Source organism: Bos indicus, chromosome 3 (assembly GCF_029378745.1).
Source record: "Bos indicus isolate NIAB-ARS_2022 breed Sahiwal x Tharparkar chromosome 3, NIAB-ARS_B.indTharparkar_mat_pri_1.0, whole genome shotgun sequence".
NCBI classification, from domain to species: domain Eukaryota; kingdom Metazoa; phylum Chordata; class Mammalia; order Artiodactyla; family Bovidae; genus Bos; species Bos indicus.
In genome coordinates, this window is record NC_091762.1 from 41581749 (window position 1) to 41604251 (window position 22503).

Sequence of the window (22503 nt, forward strand, 5' to 3'; positions counted from 1 at the left end):
CATAGCCTTGACTAGACGGACCTTTGTAGGCAAAGTAATGTCTCTGCTTTTGAATATGCTCTCCAGGTTGGACATAACTTTCCTTCCAAGGAGTAAGCGTCTTTTAATTTCATGGCTGCAGTCACCATCTGCAGTGATTTTGGAGCCCCCCAAAATAAAAGTCTGACACTGTTTTCCACTGTTTCCCCATCTATTTCCCTTAGCCTTTAAAAAGAATGAAATCATGACACTTGTAGCAACATGAATGGACCTAGAGAGTGTTATGCTGAGTGAAGTAAGTCAGATAGAGAAGGAGAAATATTGCATGACATCCCTTACAGGTGGAATCTAAAAGGAAGTGATATGAATGGACTTACTTACAAAAGAGAAAGAGACTCACAGACTTAGGCAGACTTAGAAAATGAATTTATGATTGCCAGCAGAAGGGAGGGATAGTTACGGATTTTTGGAAGGTCATTTACACACTGCTATGTTTAAAATGGATAACCAACAAGGACATATTGAGTAGCATATGGAACTCTGCTCAGTGTTATATGCCAGACTGGATGGGAGCAGAGTTTGGCTGAGTCCCTTTACTATTTACCTGAAATTATCACAACACTGTTAATTGACTATGTGCTGTGCTGAGCTTAGTCAGTCATGTCTGACTCTTTGTGACTCCGTGTACTATAGCCTATCATGCTTCTCTGTGGAGTTTCTCCAGGCAAGGATACTGAAGTGGGTTGCCATGCCCTCCTCCAGGGGATCCTCCCAACCCAGTTCTCCCACATTGTAGGTGGATTCTTTACCATCTGAGCCACCAGGGAAGCCCAAGAATGCTGGAGTGGGTAGCTTATCCCTTCTCCAGGGCATCTTCCCCTCCCAGGAACTGAACCAGGATCTCCTACACTGCAGGTGGATTCATTACCAGAGAAAGCTTAATTGGCCATACCCCAATACAAAGTAAGAAGTTCAAGTTTGGGAAAAATAGCAATATTCTGTAGTTTTTGATCTCAGAGTAATGTAATATCTATATCTATATCTATATCTATATCTATCTATATCTATCTATATATATATATATATCTATATATATGGAGAAGGCAATTGCACCCCACTCCAGTACTCTTGCCTGGAAAATCCCATGGATAGAGGAGCCTGGAAGGTTGCAGTCCATGAGGTCGCTGGGGGTCAAACACAACTCAGCGACTTCACTTTCACTTTTCACTTTCATGCATTGGAGAAGGAAATGGCAACCCACTCCAGTGTTCTCTCCTGGAGAATCCCAGGGACGAGGAAGCCTGGTGGGCTGCTGTCTATGGGGTTGCACAGAGTCGGACATGACTGAAGTGACTTAGCAGCATATATATATAAAGAATAACCTTACTGGGAAACAAATGAATGTTTTCTATTGAAGGCATTGCATTTCCTACTACTGGGGAACCATTCCATAAATCTGAAAGTAAATATCCTCTAGGTCTATGTCACTTATTAAACCTCTCCCTCACCTCCCACCATAATCTTACTTTCAAAGATGAACGAATTTAGAGCTTTTCTAAGCCTAAGATTCTCTGCTCTCAGCTTAAAAAAGTAGGTGATAATACCTTCTGTGTTATAAATTCATTGCCTCTCAGCTCCAAATTGACTTGCAATTGCTTGCTCTGGGAAATGGAACTAGGTCTTTTAAATAATTTTTCTTGGTTATCTATCATAACAAATGCTAGACAGATACTGCAAGAGGAAAGGGTTTGCTTTTTGTTTCTCTGGTGCCTCTGGGGTGTTTCCTGCAACACATGTAGCTCCTACATTGCCAGGGTCTATGGTGCCAGCTCTAGGATCCTGCAGTGCGTGGCAGCCAGTAGCATCCAGCAGCTTTCCATGGCACCCTCTCAGGCAGTTTCATAAAGATGTGTCTCCAGCAAGACACCCCTCCATGAATATTTTTCCTAACACCTTAATGGACAAATTTCCAGCATGTTCCACCATCATGCCACCAGAGCAATTTCTCTATTATTCAGTGAGTAGAACTCTCACCCAGAAGCTCTGATCTCAGCCCCAGAGGCAAAGGTCTTCACTGGATACTTGATATTAGTCTCAGGGGTAGTGACTGCTCATGATATCTGATATTCTTTTGTTTTTTTTAATAATTCTGTTTCTTTCTTTCTTTCTTTTTTTAGACAATACTTTTCATTCTGGTCTCTTTTTGTTGAATATTTATACTAAATCTGAACTTTGACTGACACACTATCCTTCATTGTTTAAAGATTATTCATACTCAGCATATGCAATCTGAAGTTCAGAGCATGCCATCCAAAAATATACCTTTCTGGTGTACTGGTAATTTTGACTTAAAGGCACTTGATAAACAGAGTAGAAGAAAAAGAGTGTGATTTCCTTATTTCTCTTTAAAGTAGGAGATGAAATTCCCATGTGAAAGACGCCCATGTTATACCAGAAGAAAAGTAACATTTCTTATTACCAGTGAAGAAGAGTTGGGTCATAGAGAATTCTACACAAACAGACCTTGTTAAGATTATTATCTTTCTTTTGTTGTTCAGTCACTCAGTCGTGTTCAACTCCTCACGACCCCATGAGTTGCAGCATGCCAGGCTTACATGTCCTTCACTATCTCCTGGATCCTGCTCAGACTCATGTCCATTGAGTCCATGATGCCATCCAACCATCTAATCCTGTGTCACCCCCTTCTCCTCCTGCCCTCAACCTTTCCCAGCATCAGAGTCTTTCCCAACTAATCAGTTCTTTGCATTAGGTGGTAAAGTACTGGGGCTTCAGCTTCAGCATCAGTCCTTCAAACGAATATTCAGGGTTGATTTCCTTTAGGATTGACTGGTTTGATCTCTTTGCTGTCCAAAGGACTATCAAGTCTTCTCCAGCACCACAGTTTGAAAGCATCAATTTGGCACTCAGTCTTCTTTATGGTCCAACTTTCACATTTGTACATGACTACAGGAAAAACCATAGTTTGACTATAGAGACCTTTGTTGGCAAAGTGATGTCTCTACTTTTTAATACACTTTCTAGGTATGTTATAGCTTTTCTTTTAAGGAGGAAGCCTCTTTTAGTTACAGGGCTGCAGCCACCATCCACAGTGATATTGGAGCCCAAGAAAATAAAGTCTGTCACTGTTTCCATTTTTCTCCACTTCCCGAAATAGTTTAGCTACTTTTATACAATTCCCTCTCTATGTTCAATCTAATATAAAAGCAGGTAGGCTTTCCCATTTCTTTGGGTCTTCACTTCTTATAAAGGTTCTCATGCTCCATGTCACATAAAACTTGTATTAAATAAATGTTATGTTTTCTTCTGCTGATCTGTTTTTATGTCAATTCAATTCTTAGGCTCAGTTTGGAAAAAAAAAAAAAAAAAAATGTGCCTCAGGGCTTCCCCAGAGGCTCAGTGGTAAAGAATCTGCCTGCTAAAGCAGGAGAAATGGATTCCATCCCTGATCCACAAAGATCCCCCATGTCACAGAACAATTAAGCCCATGTGCCTGTGCCATAGAGCCCTGAGCCCACATGCCACAGCTACAGAAGCCTGAGTGCCCTAGAGCCTGTGCTCCACAATGGAGAACTATCACAATGAGAAGCCTGCATATTGAAACTAGAAAAAAGCATGAGGCAGCAATGACGATCCAGCACAACCAAACATAAATGTATAAAATTATTTTAAAATGTGCCTTGCTTGCAAGACCATCTGATATATAACAAGACATTGCACAATTATTATTTCCTTTTTGGTCCTTGGGTTTTCAATATCATTACATCAACTGCATATTTGTCAGAAACAACATTTATTAAATATAAGATATTTTACATTTAAAGAGAATAACAGAATCTGTTAAACAAGTTACATTTTCCCCAATATACTAACAATTTAAATGTAAAGAGGAACCCAAGGTGAAATGTATATGAACAATTACCATTTAAAGAAACTAAGAAAAGTATATGACAACTTTTTTTTATTATTATTTTTACCAACCTCTTTCTTCCCTTTCTATATTTATTCATGGTACAACTCACTCCAGTATTCTTGCCTGGAGAATCTCATGGACAGAGGAACTTGGCGTGCTGCAGCCCATGGGGTCACAGAGTTGGGCATGACTTATCGCCTGAACACAAACACACACATACCATGTGAGAATCATTGCTGTATGTACTAGGGAAATCAGAGTAAAAGGAACTCTGGATGTCATGATATTTAATCAAAGTAAAATTACAAATGTAATATAATCCAATAATAAGAATAAGGAAGACAACAACAAGATTATAAATTGTATAGGGAAATACATATAAGGTTTTAATCCTAACTCTATATTTGAAAAAGTGAGGAAGGGTTTCTTCAAAGAAATCTTCCTAGACTATAAATTTTGACAAGATTATGCTGGAAACTGATGTTCAAATAATAAATAATATTTAATCAAACTAAAAGGTAAAATAATTAAGAAGCATGTTGTCAAAGCATATGTAAAAGCTTAAAGACATTAGAGAAGCACAGAATCCATGGAGAGTAAGTATTGCTTGATGAGTGGATTGAATAATGTAAAGAGGGGGAAATAGCAGAAGAAGCCAAACAGGCTTCCCTGGTGGCTCAGATGGTAAAAACTTCTGGATGCAATGTGGGAGACCCAGGTCAAATCCTGGGTTGGGAAGATCCCCTGGCAAAGGAAATGGCAACCCACTCCAGCAGTCTTGCCCGGAAAATTCCATGGACAGAGGAGCCTCATAGGCTACAGTCCATGGGGTTGCAAAGAGTTGGACACGAATGAGCAACTTCACTTTCACTTTTAGCTACCTACATACCACTAGCTCCCAATACTAAGTTGTCTTAACACTGAAGATATTAGCAGAGATAATGACATGATCAGCCTTAAGTTTTCAGAAGGCTTTAGCAACAATAAAGAAAACTGATTAGCAGGTCACACAGAATGGGCCAGGAAGGAAAGAGGGGCAAAGATCAATAACAAGAACCTATAATAAAACAGTGAAGATAAATGAGGAAGATTAAAGAAATATTTAGGGAATAGAATAAAAACACTTAATAACTGGATGGACTGATAATGGAAAGAAGATTTAGTGATGTTGCCCATTGTTCTGGTTTGGGCAGTAGGTCAAATTATATCAACGGGGAATGGATACTCACGTCCGACCTTTTGACTCTATGGATTGTAGTTTGCCAGGCTCCTCTGTCCATGGAAATCTCTGGGCAAGAATATTGAAGTGGGTGGCTATTTCCTTCTCAACTGGGAGGGGAGACTATAAAGAAGATGACTTGTAATAGTAGTGGGGAAATAAGTAGTTGATTGAATTTTGAACTGATTAAGTCTGAGTATAACATATCAGTTTTTAATTACAAGCCATTCAAATGTTTTTATTTGACATTCAAGAGAATGATTTCAGAGGTGTGTATGATATGCATTTATAGATGGAATCAAGAGAAAATTTGTTTGCATTTATTTAAAATTGGGGGTGACACATTAGTAGGCTACTGACACAATAATACTGCATTAACAAGGTATCTGAAAATTTTGGTATCATGCAAAAATAAGCATTTATTTTGGACTTTTGTATCTATGGAGAAGCTGGGCTTCAGATGACTTAGGCTGTGCACTAGAAGGATTGGCTCCAACATGCAGTCTGGGTCGAGGTCTGATTTATCTATCCAAGCCTCTTTGGTTCAGTGACTAATTGAGGCAAGTGTGTCTCATGGCAAAAGGAAGGAATGCAGGAACTTAAGCCCAAATATGCAAGAAATTTCTAACCTCTAGTTCCATCATATCTCTTAGCATCACTATGGCCCAAGGACTGAGCTAGAAATCAAGAGCAGGAAAGGATATTATGAACTCTTCATGTTTTACAGAGCAGAAGAAATAGGAATTTGCTACAGATGATCTCTATTTTCTGTGAGTGAAACTTCTACTAGACCTAAGAGGTAAGGTAGTTGAATAGAGGCTGGAAAAAGTGTGATAAATTGTAAGGAGGAAAAGCCTTTTGTTCAACAGAACTTTTAAATGGAACCCCAGAAAAAAATTTTAAATATGAGACAGGTTTAAAACTGAGAGTTTATTGTTTCACTTAAAGCAAGCATGAAGGGATCCATGAATCCTTCCCTGACCTTGGTAAATATTTATAACCTATTTTGTTGTTGTTTTCTTGATTACTGTTCTTTCAGCATTTTGCATATATTAAGTTGTATTATTTGTGGTTTTATGTTAATATTATCCTGTTCCAAACACATTATAGGCCTCCTGATCATTGAAACCAAGCTTGCTCCTTGGAAGAAAAGCTATAACAAGTCTAGACAGCTTATTAAAAAGCAGAGGCATTACTTTGCCAACAAAGGTCTATGTAGCCAACACTATGGCTTTTCCACAAGTCATGTATGGATATGAGAGCTGGACCATAAAGAAGGCTGAATGCCGAAGAACTGATACCTTTGAACTGTGGTGTTAGAGAAGACTATTGAGAGTCTCTTGGACTGCAAGGAAATAAAACCAGTCAATTGCAAAGGAAATCAATCCTGAATATTCATTGGAAGAACTGACACTGAAGCTGAAACTCCAATACTTTGGCCACCTGATGCAAAGAGCTGACTCATTAGAAAAGACCCTGATGCTAGGAAAGACTGAAGGCAGGAGGAGAAGGGGACAAGATGGTTGGATGGCATCACTGATGCAGTGGACTTGAGTTTGAGCAAACTCTGGGAGATGGTGAAGGACAGGGGAGGCTTCAGTCCATGGGGTCACAAAGAGTCAGATATGACTGACTGAACAACAAGAACAATAACACAACCCCATGGGTAATTTAAGTCTTTACTCTTAGTGATGTTTAATGATGTTGATAACATTAAAAAATATAATGACATGATTTAAACAAAGTGCTTAAACAATGCCTGGCACAAAACAGTTATTCAATAATTCTCACTTTTCTTCCTCATTACGCCTATAAATATTAATTTGATGAATAAATGGAGGAGAACAGGGTAAAACAAAATCAATGGCAATTTGATTTTCCTATGACTGAGCTTCTCTTTCCCATCTTAAAGTAAAAAAATAGAATAAATTAATGTAAAATAAAATTGGGAAAGAAGATAAAGATAAGTGCATTTACATATATTTATAAAATGCCTAAAATTATACTATATAATGTTGAAAAGGCACATAGAAAAACCTTTTAAGGTATAAAAACTGGGATTGTAATGACTTCTGAGGGAATAATGGGAATAAACTTAGGGCAGGACATATAACATTTTATTTGGAAAAAGTATTTTCCAACTGATATGGCAAATTTAAAAAGTTTATATTTGTTAAATCTGGGTGATACATATATGGGTTTTCATCATATTAGTCCTTCCCCTTCTAAATATAATGTATATTTCATGATTTTCAAACGTGGAGGAAAAAAAATAAAGGTGTGGATTAAGAATGGTAAGTATATTTTAGAAAGGCAAACTATAAGTAATCTTCAATCTGGCATTTAATATATAACGATATAATAGATGTTTTTCAGAATTCTTATTATCTAGCTCTGATATGAGGATTACTTCTGAAATTTTTTCTTTCAGTTAACTGCAGAAGACAAGAAGTAAAGCAAAAATTGAGTGGATTTAAACATATTTCATTGAGATTCTAGTTAGATCAATAGGTGAACTCTGATCAGCTATGATACTAAGAAAAATGTTTATCTGAGTGATGGGAAATTAAACAGTGTACTTAAGCAGTCCATTCAATATGATGCAAATATAAATAAAGATACTTACACACAGACCCTCAAAACAATGATTCCATCAGTACTTTTTAGATTGATAAGCAATATATTAATATAATATTTCCTGAATTTTATCCTTTCTCAGCTGAATAAAAATATTTACACAGTATAATGCATAACTTTCACTGTACAATTTGATGAATTTTGACAATTTGATGCACTTATGTAATCATTACCTAAATAAAGACAGAACATTTCAATTACTTGAGGAAATTTTTCCATGTTCCATTAAAATCAATACCTACCCACTATAAATAATACTGTTCTAACTTTTATTACCATGGATTGCCTCTTCTGGAGCTTCATATAAATAAAATCATTATGCAAATACAATCATATGCATTCTTGTTTACCTGAATTACTTTGCTCAATATACTGCTTTTAAGATTTACCTGTTATATTGCATATATTAGTAGTCCTATATTTAATGACTAAGAAGTATTCCATTATATGGATATATCAACACTTATTTATTCAACCACATTTTTAAAAAATTGGTTATTTCAGTTTTAATTATTATACATATCAACTGTTAGATTATTTTTGTATAGGTCTTTTTATGGATATATATTTTCATGTCTCTTGAGAACAAGTGAGTAAATACTGTAAATAAGACTAGAATTATGAGGTAGGTATGTCTTTACATTTATTAAATAACTGCTAAAGAGTTTTCCAAAGTGAAAATACAATTTTATACTTCAAAAGCAGAGAGATGTATGAGAGTTCTAGTTGCTCTATAATATCACCAATATTTTGTGTTCTTAGTTTATAATCTTTCACTATGGACAGGGAGGCCTGGCATGCTGCAATTCATGGGGTCGCAAAGAGTCGGACACGACTGAGCGACTGATCTGATCTGAGTGGTATCTCTCTCAGTATTTTTCTTAATATATTATCTTTTATTATTGATATATTGATATTCTTTAGAGTTCCAATATGTAAATTCTTTGTAAGATGTATATATATAAAATATTTTCTTTCAATTACTTTTAATTTTTTATCTTTTTGGAAATGTCTTTTGATAACCAGAAGATTTAATTTTGCTGAAGACTCATGAATCCCTTCATTTTCTTGTAGTTACTTTTTTTGAGAAATATATAAATAAATTGCTTATTCCAAGGTTGTGAAGGTAGTCTCATTTGTTTTATTCTCTATGCTTCATAGGGCTGAAGTTTATAAGTCTAAAGCTTAGATGAGTTTACTTCAGTTCAGTTGCTCAGTTGTGTCCGACTCTTTGTGACCCCATGGACTGCAGCATGCCAAGCTTCGCTGTCCATCATCAACTCTGAGTTTGCTCAAACTCATGTCCATTGATGATATCCATCAGTGATGCCATCCAACCATCTCATCCTCTGTTGTCCCCTTCTCCTCCTGCCTTCAGTCTTTCCTAGCATCAGGGTCTTTTCTAATGCGTCAGTTCTTTGCATCAGGTGGCCAAAGTATTGGAGTTTCAGCATCAGCATCAGTCCTTCCAACGAATGTTCAGGACTGATTTTCTTTAGAATTGACTGGTTGGATCTCCTTGCAGTCCAAAGGACTCTCAAGAGTTTTCTCCAGCACCACAGTTCAAAAGCATCAATTCTTCAGCGTTCAGCTTTCTTTATGGCCCAACTCTCATATCCATACATGACCACTGGAAAAACCATAGTTTTGACTAGACAGACCTTTGTTGGCAAAGTAATGTCTCTGCTTTTTAATACACTATCTAGGTTTGTCATAGCTTTTCTTCCAAGTGTCTTAATTTCATGGCTGCAGTCACCATCTGCAGTCATTTTGGAGCCCAAGAAAATAAAGTCTTGTCACTGTTTCCATTGTTTCCCCATTCAATAAGTAATCTAAAGGTAACATACAGATTACATATTGGATCTATGTGTATTAAGGAAGATAATACACACAGATTATACACAAGCTAAATATAATAATTTAATTTTCATTGTCAGTAGGGGAAAAATATTTAAGCATATTTCATTTTTCAAGAAAACAAGACTTGAGCTCCTTCTACTAAAACTAAGAAACTCTTCTCAAAAAAAAAAAAAAAAACAGTAAAAAAATTAAGCTTTTGCATGACTTTCTTTGTAACAAATCAAAAGGCAACTGTGATGTAAGGGGCAGTTTTCTATCTTCAAAGGTTAAGGTAAGAGTAATAATATTGATAACATGTATGAGCCAAGTACCAAGGTTGATAAATTTTGCATACTTCAAGTCACTAAATTCTTAAAATTCTTATTTTACACATGAGAAAACTAAGGACCAGGGATGTTAACCAATCTTTCCTTTGTCAATGGTAAGTTTTAACCCAGGAATAGAAACACAATTTCTTTAAAAATTAAAGCACATTTGCCAGTAATATACTTTGAATAATTTCTAGTGATACTGTCATCAGGCAAAAGTTCTAGGTATGACAGAACAAGATTATAAGTAAAGAAACTTGACAAGTTAATGTACGGTAAAAAAAAATAAAGAATGGAAGCTTCAGTCAGGAATCAGTCACTCAAATTCCTTTAGCATGAAGCCAAATGTGTATATGCATAATTACAAAAAAAATAATTTAATGATCAGTCCAGAGAATAGGTCTGCAGCCATTTTGCCTTCCTCTGGCTTCTTCCTGTTTCATCATTTCCCAGGTTTCCCAGTGGCTTTCAAAAGGCGTATAATAGATACAAGGAGATGCTTAGAAAGTGTCTGAGAAACTGCTGTGGGAGAAGGTTCTGAAGGGAAGAGAGAAATTCCACCTCTTCAAATAGAGCTGCTCCATTTTTTAGCACTTTTATAAATGTGGCTTCCTACTAATTTTTAAAAATAGTTTTGTTGCTTAAAAAAAAAGGGTGGGGGGAACTACTGAACAATGGAATCCAGGAGGTTTCAGATTAATTTAGATCCATTTCTATGCTTGACCTCATAGGCTCAATGGAAATTCCAGGAGGTCACAGTGGCTTGGGGGAAGGAGGTCAACTAGTGTATAGTCATTTCATAAAGGCTTTCCTATTTTAAGGCATATTTTAAGAAATATGGCCTGTGAGGGCAGATGATAGGGCTTCAAAGCACTGTGGTACCTAAAGAAAGCGACTGACTGCTGCAACAAGTCAGCTGAGTGGAGCACCAGGACGTTCTGTCCTAAATTAGCCTTTCCAACCACCTCCACACTTTATAAAAAAAAAAAAAAAAATGACAAATACCCCCAATGTTATCCTCAAAAGCAGAACTTTCTCACACATGCATTTTTAATACAGAAATCGTTTAAAAATACAAGAAAAATTATGCCATTATTCACTGATTATTCACTGGAAATGCTCATGCTATAATCTTATTTATCTTCTCATATTCTAGTGCATATTGATTTTTTTCATGTATTGGAAGGACACACTGCTTCTGAGAAAAGGACAACTGAAGACATGGTTTTCCATTATGGACCTAAACATCATGTTCTGAATTCACTTACCTCAATGTATACAGTTAACTTAGTGATCTTTATGTATTTTTGAGTATATTATTCTCTTGAAACAAATATGAATTGTATACTTAGGCAACACATGTATTAAATTTAAATTTCCATATTGCTAATATCAAACCCATTTTCTTTAAACTTGACGATTAAAGCCTTTTAAACTCTGATTAAACTACTGTGAACCTTTATCATGTACTTTTTCTTATAGACTCAGGGATACATTGCACTATTCAAGGTTATTATGGCTCCTGGCTGGGCTGCAGGGACAAGTCATTCTGCCTGTGTTCCAGAGAGATGATATGAGTAAAAGGATATGAAACAAAGAGGTCTGTTAGTTAGCTGATGTATTTTTGCTTGTAAAATTACAAAGTTCTAGGATTATGACAATTACCTCATACCTTCATCTCTTTCCTCTTTCATTATTTTCATTTCCTTTCTACCGATTAGTAGCTATGTATTGTCTTGGAGGGCAAATAATCCTGGGATCTGTTGTGCTATAAAAGTTAGTAAAAGTTTCCTCTTTCATCATCCCATCGCTAGCATTTTCTAAGGCATACTGTCAGCAATTAATACATTTTTATTGAACTGGACAGACTCTGGTTCAGGAAAGACTGACAACCTAATGGTTTAGTATAAATCTAGCATAGGGTTCAAAATTAAAAAAAAAATTCCTAAAACCTTTCTGAATCTATTTTCAATACATTAACAATCAGTGGTAGACTTAAATCATATATATATATTTTTTTGAGAATAGCTGCTCTACAAGTTTTAGTGAGGTCAAAGAGTAAGTTTCATAAAGAATTTTCATCACAAGTTGCCAGCTATTTAATATTTTAAGCATTTTTTAGAATGGATGTTGTATCAATCAATGTATATGCAATTTTATGGAGACAAAAAGAAGGTAAACTTGTGGGTGCCAGTATACTTGGAAATAAGAAACAAATTATTGCAATGCAATTATATTGAAATTGCTATATGAAGGGGTGCATATCCTATAGCAAATCAGGGGGATATGAAACAACAAAGTGAAGCAAAGGCAGTCAGATAAGTTCTTCCCGGAAGAGGCTAACCTTGAATGGAACTTAAGAGAAGTAGAAGCATATACAAAGTCATGACAACATTAAAAAAATAAATAAAAGTAACAAACTCAGGGAAGATCATAGAGATTGCCAGAAAGAACAGACATGCAGTAAATGATAAATGTTCAAATTTGGGGAAAACAAATGAGAATTCCAGAGAGTTTCGTAACATGTTTCTTGATAAGAAACCCTATGAAAATGGGTTCGAAAAACAATGAAATAAAAAAAACAATGAATCCAATGAAAATGACAAGCCCTATGAAATATACAAATATGATATTTGATAATGCTAAGTCATTCAACTAAGAAACAAAAATAACAATAGAGTTTTTCTTTGCTTTAAAATATCTGCATTAAGAATGAGGGAGAAGGAAATGTCAACCCACTCCAGTACTCTTGCCTGGAAAATCCCATGGATGGAGGAGTCTGGTAGGCTACAGTCCATGGGGTTGCGAAGAGTTGGACATGACTCAGCAACTTCACTTTCATTTTTCACTTTCATTCATTGGAGAAGGAAATGGCAACCCACTCCAGTATTCTTGCCTGGAGAATCCCAGGGACAGAGGAGCCCTGTGGGCTGCTGTCTATGCGGTCGCACAGGGTCGGGCACGACTGAAGCAACTTAGCAGCAACAGCAGCATTAAGAATGAATAAATTCCCATTTAAATAATAATAAATGACAAGTATTTTTCAAAATGTACATTTAAATAGTTGTCTAGTATTCTGTTGTTCCATAAAATCCAATTTCATAGAAAAGAGAGATAAGAAAGCCTTCTTAAATGAGCAATTAAAAAAAAAATACAGGAAAACAATAGAATGAGAAAGACCAGAGATCTTTTCAAGAAAACTGGAGATATCAAGAGAGCATTTCATACAAGGATGGGCATGAAAAAGGATAGAAATTATAAAGGACATAACAGAAGCAGAAGAGATTAAGAAGATGTGGCAAAAATACACAGAAGAACATACCAAAAAAAAATCTTAATGACCAGGATAACCACAATGTATGGTCACTCACCAGAGCCCAGCAATCTGGCCTGTGAAGTCAAATGGGTGATAGGAAATATTATTATGAACAAAGCTAGTGGAGGTGATGGAATTCCAGCTGAGATATTTAAAATCCTAAAAGATTATGCTGTTATTAAAGTGCTGTACTCAATATGTCAGCAAAGTTGGAAAACTCAGCAGTGGCCACAGGACTGCAAAAGGTCAGTTTTCATTACAATCCCAAAAAAGGGCAATACCAAAGAATGTTCAAACTACCACACAATTGCACTCATTTCATATGCTAGCAAGGTAATGCTCAAAGTCCTTCAAGCTAGGTTTCAGCATTATGTGAACCAACAATTTCCCTCTGTACAAATGGGGTTTTGACAAGGCAGAGGAACCAGAGATCAAATTGTCAGCATCCATTGGATCATGGAGAAAGCAAGGGAATTCCAGAAAAAACAGCTACTTCAGCTTCATCAACTACTCTACAGCCTTTGACTATGTGGATCACAAGAAACTGTGGAACATTCTTATGGAGATGGGTGTACCAGACCACTTTATCTGTCTCATGAGAAACCTGTATGTGGGTCAAGAAGCAACAGTTAGAACCAGACATGGAAAAACTGATTGTCTAAAAATTGTGAAGGAGCACCAAAAGGCTGTTTACTGTGACCCTACTTATTTAACTTTTATGGAGTGTACATCATGCAAAATGTCAGGCTGGATGAATCACAAGTTGGAATCAAGATTGCTAGGAGAAACATCAACAATTTCAGATGATACCACTCTAATGACAGAAAGTGAAGAAGAACTAAAGAGTCTCTTGAAGAGAGTGCAAGAGGAGAGTGAAAAATCTGTCTTCAAATTTACCATCATCCCATCCCATCACTTCATGGTAAATAGATGGGGAAAAATAGAAACAGTGACAGGTTTTATTTTCTTTGGCTTCAAAATCACTGTGGACAGTGACTGCAGCTGTGAAATTAAAGGGCTCTTGCTCCTTGGAAGAAAAGCTATGACAAATCTAGATAGCATATTAAAAAGAAGAGATGGCACTTTGCCATCAAAGGTTTGTATAGTCAAACTATGGGTTTTCCAGTAGTCATGTGTGGATATGAGAGTTGTACCATAAAGAAGGCTGAGCACCGAATAATTGATGCTTTCAAACTGTGGTGCTGAAGAAGACTTTTGAGAGCCCCTGAACTGAAAAATCAAACCAGTCAATCCTGAAGGAAATCAACCCTGAATATTCATTGGAAGGACTGATAATTGAAACTGAAACTCTGATACTTTGGTCACCTGATGTGAAGAGCTGACTCATTGGAAAGACCTGATGCTGGGAAAGACTGAAGGCAAATGGAGAAGGGGCGACAGAGGAAGAGATATTTAGATAGTATCACTGACTCAATGGACATAAATTTGAGCAAAGTGCAGGAGAGAGTGCAGGACAGAGCAACCTGGTGTACTGCAGTCCAGGCATGGCAAAGAGTTTGACGTAAGTTAGTGAATGGCACCCTACTCCAATACTCTTACCTGGAAAATCCCATGGATGGAGGAGCTTGGTGGGCTACAGTCCATGGGGTCGCTAAGAATTGGACACAACTGAGCGACTTCACTTTCACTTTTCACTTTCAGGCACTGGAGAAGGAAATGGCAAACCACTCCAGTGTTCTTGCCTGGAGAATCCCAGGGACGGGGGAGCCTGGTGGGCTGCCATCTATGGGGTCGCACAGAGTCGGACATGACTAAAGTGACTTAGCAGCAGCAGCAGTGACTAAACAACAATATTCCATTGTACTGTATTTGGCAGTTCTTGCTGATATGTTACTTAGGTTATTTTTTAACTTCTTGATTTCAAGTATAACTGAGAAAATTATATCAAGGATTATTTCTTTAGGACAAATTTTCACAAAAGGAATTACTAGATGTTTTAGTTTTTAAATATCTGCTATTCACTATCAAATTACTCCAAAGAAAGATCATACCAATTTATATTCAATCACCTTTATCTCTTGCTATACTTAAAACCCCCAAGTTGTATCATTAATGGATGCTAAAGCTAGTGGGTTAACCTTTCATAAGAAATAGTATTGTGGGATGGGGGTTGGGGTGGGAGGGAGGCTCAAAAGGGAGGGGATATGTGTATACATATGGTTGATTCATTCACATTCTATAGCAGAAACCAACACAACATTGTAAGGCAGTTATCTTCCAATTAAAATTAAACTTAAAAAAAAGGAATGAGGTTTTACAAATCTTGAAATATCTTCCTACAAATGTAAATTAGAAGCCAAAAGAAACGATTTTAATATAGAAAAATTTAGCAGATATCACTTCAATCAAGTAATTGAAATTAGCATCATCAGTAATGGATAGAACTACAAGATTCACTAGAAAGAACTCAGCCTCGCTTTCATGGTACTCCTGCCAGAATATACACATACCCTGTTATAAGCATGAGGAAACATGGTACTAACCTAAATCAAGGGACACTCGAGGAAACAAACTAGTCTAAAAGGTTCAAAGGCAAGATCAAGACAGATGAAGGAGAGGAGAGAAGGAGGGAGACAGATGGAGAGAGACAAGAGAGAGAAAGAACGATGAAGTAAGTGAAGTAAAATTCCATAACTGCTGATTACAGGTAAGGGGTATTTGGGAGTTACTGTTACAACTGCAACTTTTCTATAAATCCCAAATTATATCAAAATTAAAAGGTTACAAAAAAATCATCAATGTGATAGAAAGAAACCACAACTTAAAAAGTAAAAGAAAAAAACTGGTCAAACATGTATATTATAAGTAATCCTCACCTTGCATGGTATCATGAAATGACAATGTAAATTTGTGAGCTGAAAGTATATAAAGAGAATTTAATAACCAATGTAAAACAACTGTGATCATTCAATAAGCTTTATAAATTTCTGTCAAAACATTAGAATCTCTATTAACGTCAGTTACAAATGCACAGGGAAATTTTAAAAATCTGATATTTATTTTATGCACTATAATTTCAAACATTAGAGATTTTGATAATTAAAGTGTTTTTTGTAAAACTTATCAAGAGCAGTTTGAGGAGCATTTCCTTTTGTATGACTTGGAAAAATTGTCTTATTCCTTCAAAAGTTTGGATCAGCTCCAACATTATATTCTTTGCATTTTCAGGGCCATGAAATACCTCCAAAAGATTCTGTAATGTGAAGCTTTTGCTGGTGTCACTTCCTCTGGGTCACCATCATCATTTCCTCAAGACCACTTTCCTCATTTATGTTGACAGTTTCACGTTCATTACAGTCAAGTGGCTGCATATCTAGTCTTTCCAGTACTGTTAATGTCAATATTGCCATAGTCGACTATTTCTTCTGTAACTCTACTTACAAATTTCATTTCCACTATTATTTTGTTTCTTTGTTGCACTTCGTTTTTATTGGCCAATTCCCACTTTTGATTACTAATTTTTGTAAAATGTCAATTGGGTTTATTACTGGAAGAAAAGGAGGCAATACAACTATATATTTTGCTCTCTGTATATGCACTAAATAGGAGATGCACAGTGACCAATCACTGACAGCCTTTGAATAAACTGATAGAATGGGTCACTGATCATGATTTGGGTATGTTATAATTTGTGAACTGAAGAGCTAGCAGAGAGATGTGTGCTTTATGCATTTACTAACAGTTATTACACTGTGGTAATAGAAATCTGAACACTGTTACTAAACGACTGGTATTACTTAACTAAACCACAGTAACTGAAATTTGTACAATTGAAGAACCATACAAAACAAGACCATCCCGTATTTTCTTTTGTGTTGCTAATGGAAAAACTACTTTAATCTTGATAATAATGAATTTTTTAGGTAGATAAGTGTATTCAGAAAATTCTCTGATACAACATGCTTGAATTCTCATCAATTCACTGTGGCTACTATGAATTTCCAGAAACTGAATTATGGGTCAGAAAACCAGGATTTTACTTTTAGCTCTACTACCAATGCATCACATTATGGTGATAAATCATGTAAATCCCTTTGAACTCCTGGGTCATCTATACAAACGAAAATTGGAATGAGTTTTTTTTCTGAGAGTTCTATTGTATTCCTATTTTCCTGGAACAGTTATTTAAAGGAATCCTTCCACTCTAAAAATTGTCCCAATTGGGAGAATCAATTATATAGTCTGCCCCCCATCCAATCTTTTCTGTCTCTATGACAAACAGAAATACTATTTGTGACACAGTAGCATTGCAAAGTTGTAATTGTTATTTACAACTACAAAAACATTAAAAACAAGACCAACTTCAAACATGACTTTTAAATATATTCCATGGTGTTAACTGTATTCCTTGAATTTTCTGCATCTTATATATTTTTGCAAATGGTACCAAATTCTTACAGATACTGCAACCTTTTATTACTTCTCAATAAAAAATTTTACCACTAAAAAGAACTCTAAGTAATTCATCTGACGTTGCTAAGCATATTACATCCTGTTGACCCGCACTAAGTAACTGAGCCAGCAAGCAGTAAAAGCCCACATATAAGTGACATAAGTCGGGACTTCTGTACTTTCCTGGTTGTCCCTCTGACAGGTCTGAATTGATGTTGAATTATATACTTTAATAATATTTATGTGGTTTAACATTTTTATGTGGTTCAGAACAAGGGAACAACAAATAATGTTTAGGTGAAACAGGCTTAGTTTTACTTTATATATCAGAACTGCTCCAGCATTTTCATTATAATTATCTGCAACATTTACTTACCTCAGACAGTAGAGTTGATAGAGCAAGGCAGTAATAATCTTCCTACAGACCTGCCAAGTTTCTAAATGCAAGTGCTGAGCACAAATACCCCCAACATATCTTAATATTCACTATAAGCTATACTCAGGCAGAGAAATAGTGTATGAAATTTGATGACAATAAATCCTGAATTTAAGCAAGATATGCATTATTTTTTCTTTACTTAAAAGTTGAAAAAAAAGAAACATCAGAATGTTTTATCTGTTACTTAAATCTAATGTTTTAATATATTTGATACCAGATGTAATCTTTCTCATCTTTCTAATCAGATGCATATTTAAAAATTTGAAGTTGAAGTTCAAAATCAATACCATATTTTCCATTGTAATCTTTGCCTCTTGATATATAGCACATTTGCTTATTTGTAAGATTATTTGTAGAAAGATTTAAAACTTTAAAGTCTTACTTAATTTGATATTTAATGTATCAGCTTTACTTTAGAAAGTTATACTGTTACATGGACATTAACATGTCCTGGAATTTCTAGGTTATATATGACATAACATACAATGCCATAATTTAATGCCTTATAACTAAGTTCTAGGACCAAATTTTATATAGAGTACACAAATTATATAAAAATGACCCATGCTATAGTAGATATGATTTTCTTCAAATATATCCTTTAGTAACAAATTTTAGCCAAAGTTCTTTAATAGAGCATAATACAATACATTATAGAACACGCAATCTTGAACTATTCATTCAGCCATTTTCAAAAACGTTCATCTTTAAATATTTGAAATGATCAAATGTTTTACAGCATTTCAGTATTTTTGAACAGTGGTTCTTACATAACACTAAATATTCAAGTTACTTACCTCTGTTCCAACCAAATAACTTTGTTCTGACTCTCAACTTCCAAGTGTAAAATGGAGGTATCATTACATTATTTCCAAGGTTTCCATCTTCTGTAATTCCATAAGAGATTTAATAATAGCATTCCCAAATCCCAGGTACTGAGACATTTTTTATGATTATTTTGTGCAATATTCAATTTTTTAATTTATCCATTCATTTAAAACTTTATTCTCTTTTTATTTTTGTGCTTTACAATGTTGTGTTGGTTTTTGCCATACAACAATGTATTCAGCCATAAGTATGCATATGTCCCCTCCTCTTAAATGTCCCTCACTCCCCGCAACCCCATCCCATCCCATCCCTCTAGATTGTCACAGAGTACCAGGTTGAGCTCCCTGTTATACAGCAACTTCCCACTTTCTATTTACATGTGGTAATATATACATTTTACATATGGTAATATATATGTTTCGATGCTACTCTCTGAATTCGTCCCACCCTCTCTTTCCCTTGCTGTGTCCACAAGTCTGTTCTCTTTGTCTGTGTCTCTAATATTACATACAATGCTTTCCAGCTGCAAAATCTAGCATATCACACAAAAGTCCAAAACCAATTTAATGAATAATTTTATTGTGTTTATATTTAGTCCAATGTGACATATTTTTAAAATGCGGAACTTCTTAAAATATGTCTATTATCCAAAAATAAGTAAAAGCTTGCTTTGTATCAAATAAAGATGATAGAAAGAAAGGGCCTATATTAAGAGTGTGCTGTGTTCTAAACTGTTCTTGACATATTGAGCTTAGGCATCATCTTTAGCAAAGTCATTTATGAGTAACTAAATAAAAAGTTAAAGTGCTTTTTAGAGTTTTAAGAACTGTTCAAATCCAGACCTAAATGACTGCTACAGTTAACTATTGTCCTAGACTCTAATTTTTGCCAAAGATAAAATACCTACTATAATTCTGGCATATTTATTTTTTCAAACATCAAATATACAAACACATCCGCATCTATTGGGAAGATCAGTTCAGTCACTCAGTATGTCCAACTCTTTATGACCCCATGGACTGCAGCACGACAGGCTTGCCTGTCCATCACCAACTCCCAGAGTTTGCACAAACTCATGTCTATTGAGTTGGTGATGCCATCCAGCCATCTCATCCTCTGTCGTCCCCTTCTCCTCCTGCCTTTAATCTTTCCCAGCATCAGTGTCTTTTCCAATGAGTCAGTTCTTCCCATCAGTTGGCCAAAGTACTGGAGTTTCAGCTTCAGCATCAGTCCTTCCAATGAATATTCAGGACTGATTTCCTTTAAGATGGACTGGTTGGATCTCCTTGCAGTCCAAGGAACTCTCAAGAATCGTCTCCAACATCACAGTTCAAAAACATCAATTCTTCGGCGCTCCATTTTCTTTATAGTCCAACTTTCACATCCATACATGACTACTGGAAAAAAACATAGCTTTGACTAGATGGTTGATATTTCTCCCAGGAATCTTGATTCTAGCTTTTGATTCATCCAGCCCCGCATTTTTTGTGATGTACTCTGCATAAAAGTTAAATAAGCAGGGTGACAATATGCAGCCTTGACATACTCCATTCCCAAATTTGAACCAGTCTGTTGTTCCATATCCAGTTCTAAGTGTTGCTTCTTGTCCTTCATACAGACTTCTCAGGAGACAGGTAAGGTGGTCCGGTATTTCCTTCTCTTTAAGAATTTCCCATGGTTTGCTGTGATCCACACAGTCAAACGCATTAGCTTGTTGTAAAAAGGAACTTTGTAACTTATTTTATACCAATTGTTTGCAGTTTTTATCCTCCCCTCCACTCCTATATTTCCCGTCCCCCCCATTACTTCTCCCTACACGTAACCACTAGTGTGTTCTCTATATGCGTCAGTTCTCTTCTTTTTTGTTATGTTCACTGGTTTGTTGTATTTTTTAGAGTCCACAGTAGTGATATCATACAGAGTGATATCATACAGTATTTGCCTTTCTCTGTCTGATTTATTTCATTTAGTGTATTGCCCTCCAAGTCCATTCTTGTCTCTGCAAATGGCAAAATTCTATTCTTTTTTAAGACTGAGAAGGATTCATTGTACCCATACATATCACATCTTTAGCCATTCTTTCTGTTGATGGACACTTAATTTGCTTTCATATCTTGACAACTGTAAATAATACTGCTATGAGCATGGGGTGTATATATTTTTTTCAAATTATCTTTTTATTTATATTTAAATATATACCCGGGAGTGAAATCACTGTGTCATGTGGTATTTTTAATTTTGGCTTTTTTAGGAGCTGCCATACTATTGGATATTTTTCACAGTGATTGCACCGATTTACATTCCCATCAACAGTACAGGTTTCCTTTTCTCCACATACCCATCAGCATTTATTATCTGTGTTCTCTTCGATGATAACCATTCTGACAGGTATGAAGTGACAGCTCATCGTGGTTTTGATCTGCATTCCCCTGACGATTAGAAATGTTGAGCACCTTTTCATGTGCCTGTTGGCATCTTCATTTCCCTTGGAAAAATGTCAGTTTGGCTCTTCTGCCCATTTTTAAAGTTAAATTGTTTGCTTGTTTGTTTATGTTGATTTTTATGAGCTGTTTACATATGTCAGATAGGAATCATTTATTGATCATATCATTTACAAATATTTGCTCCCATTCAGTAGTTGTCTTTTAATTTTGTCAATTGTTTCCTTTCTGTAGAAATTTTTTAAGTTCAATTAGGCTTCATTTGTTTATTTTTGCTTTTATTTCCTATACATTAGGAGATAGATCAACAAAACATTGGCACAATGTATGTCAGAGTGTTCTGTCTGTGTTTCCCTCCAGGAGATTTATATTATTGTTCTTATATGTAGGTCATTTTGAGTTTATTTTTGTGTATGGTGTTAGAGAATATTCTAATGTTATTCTTTTACATGTAGCTGCCTTATGTTCCCAGCACCACTTATTGAAGAGACTATCTTTTATTCATTTTATACCCTTGCATCCTTAATGATCCCTTTCTAGTAATCCACTAAGTATCTTTATGTTAACTAAGAACTGAAATGAAAGAGACATCTAAAAATTTAATGCAGATACATGTAATTATTACAGAGAAATCTTGGTACAAAGTATTATACTTTATTAAACAAGAAAACTCTGCATGTACCAAAAATGTGAATAATTTATTTGAAATTTTAAAAATGAACAGAAGTAAATGAGACTGAAATGAAACACAAAGAACATAATCTTCTGCATTGTTGAAGTTTTTCATTCTAATTATATCTAGAATATCCAACAGAAAGAACCTAATTTTATCCAGTTAAAAATTCTAAAGTGATTTCAAAATTCATTTTTGTTTTTTACAAGGATAAGAAATCATCTAATGACTGACTAATTACATTGTTTTTTTTCATTAGGCATATATTAACAGGAACTACCCTAGGATATGGCTGAAACTTCTAGAAATTAATCACTCTACCTTTTATCTTTTCATAAAGAATCTGAGGTAAGTAAGTATGTGAGATATAAGAAAATGACTTAGTATATCAATTCTACATAATGAAAATAAAATTTGAGGAAGAGTAATAAATCTGGAGTAGCTCTGAGTTACAAACTT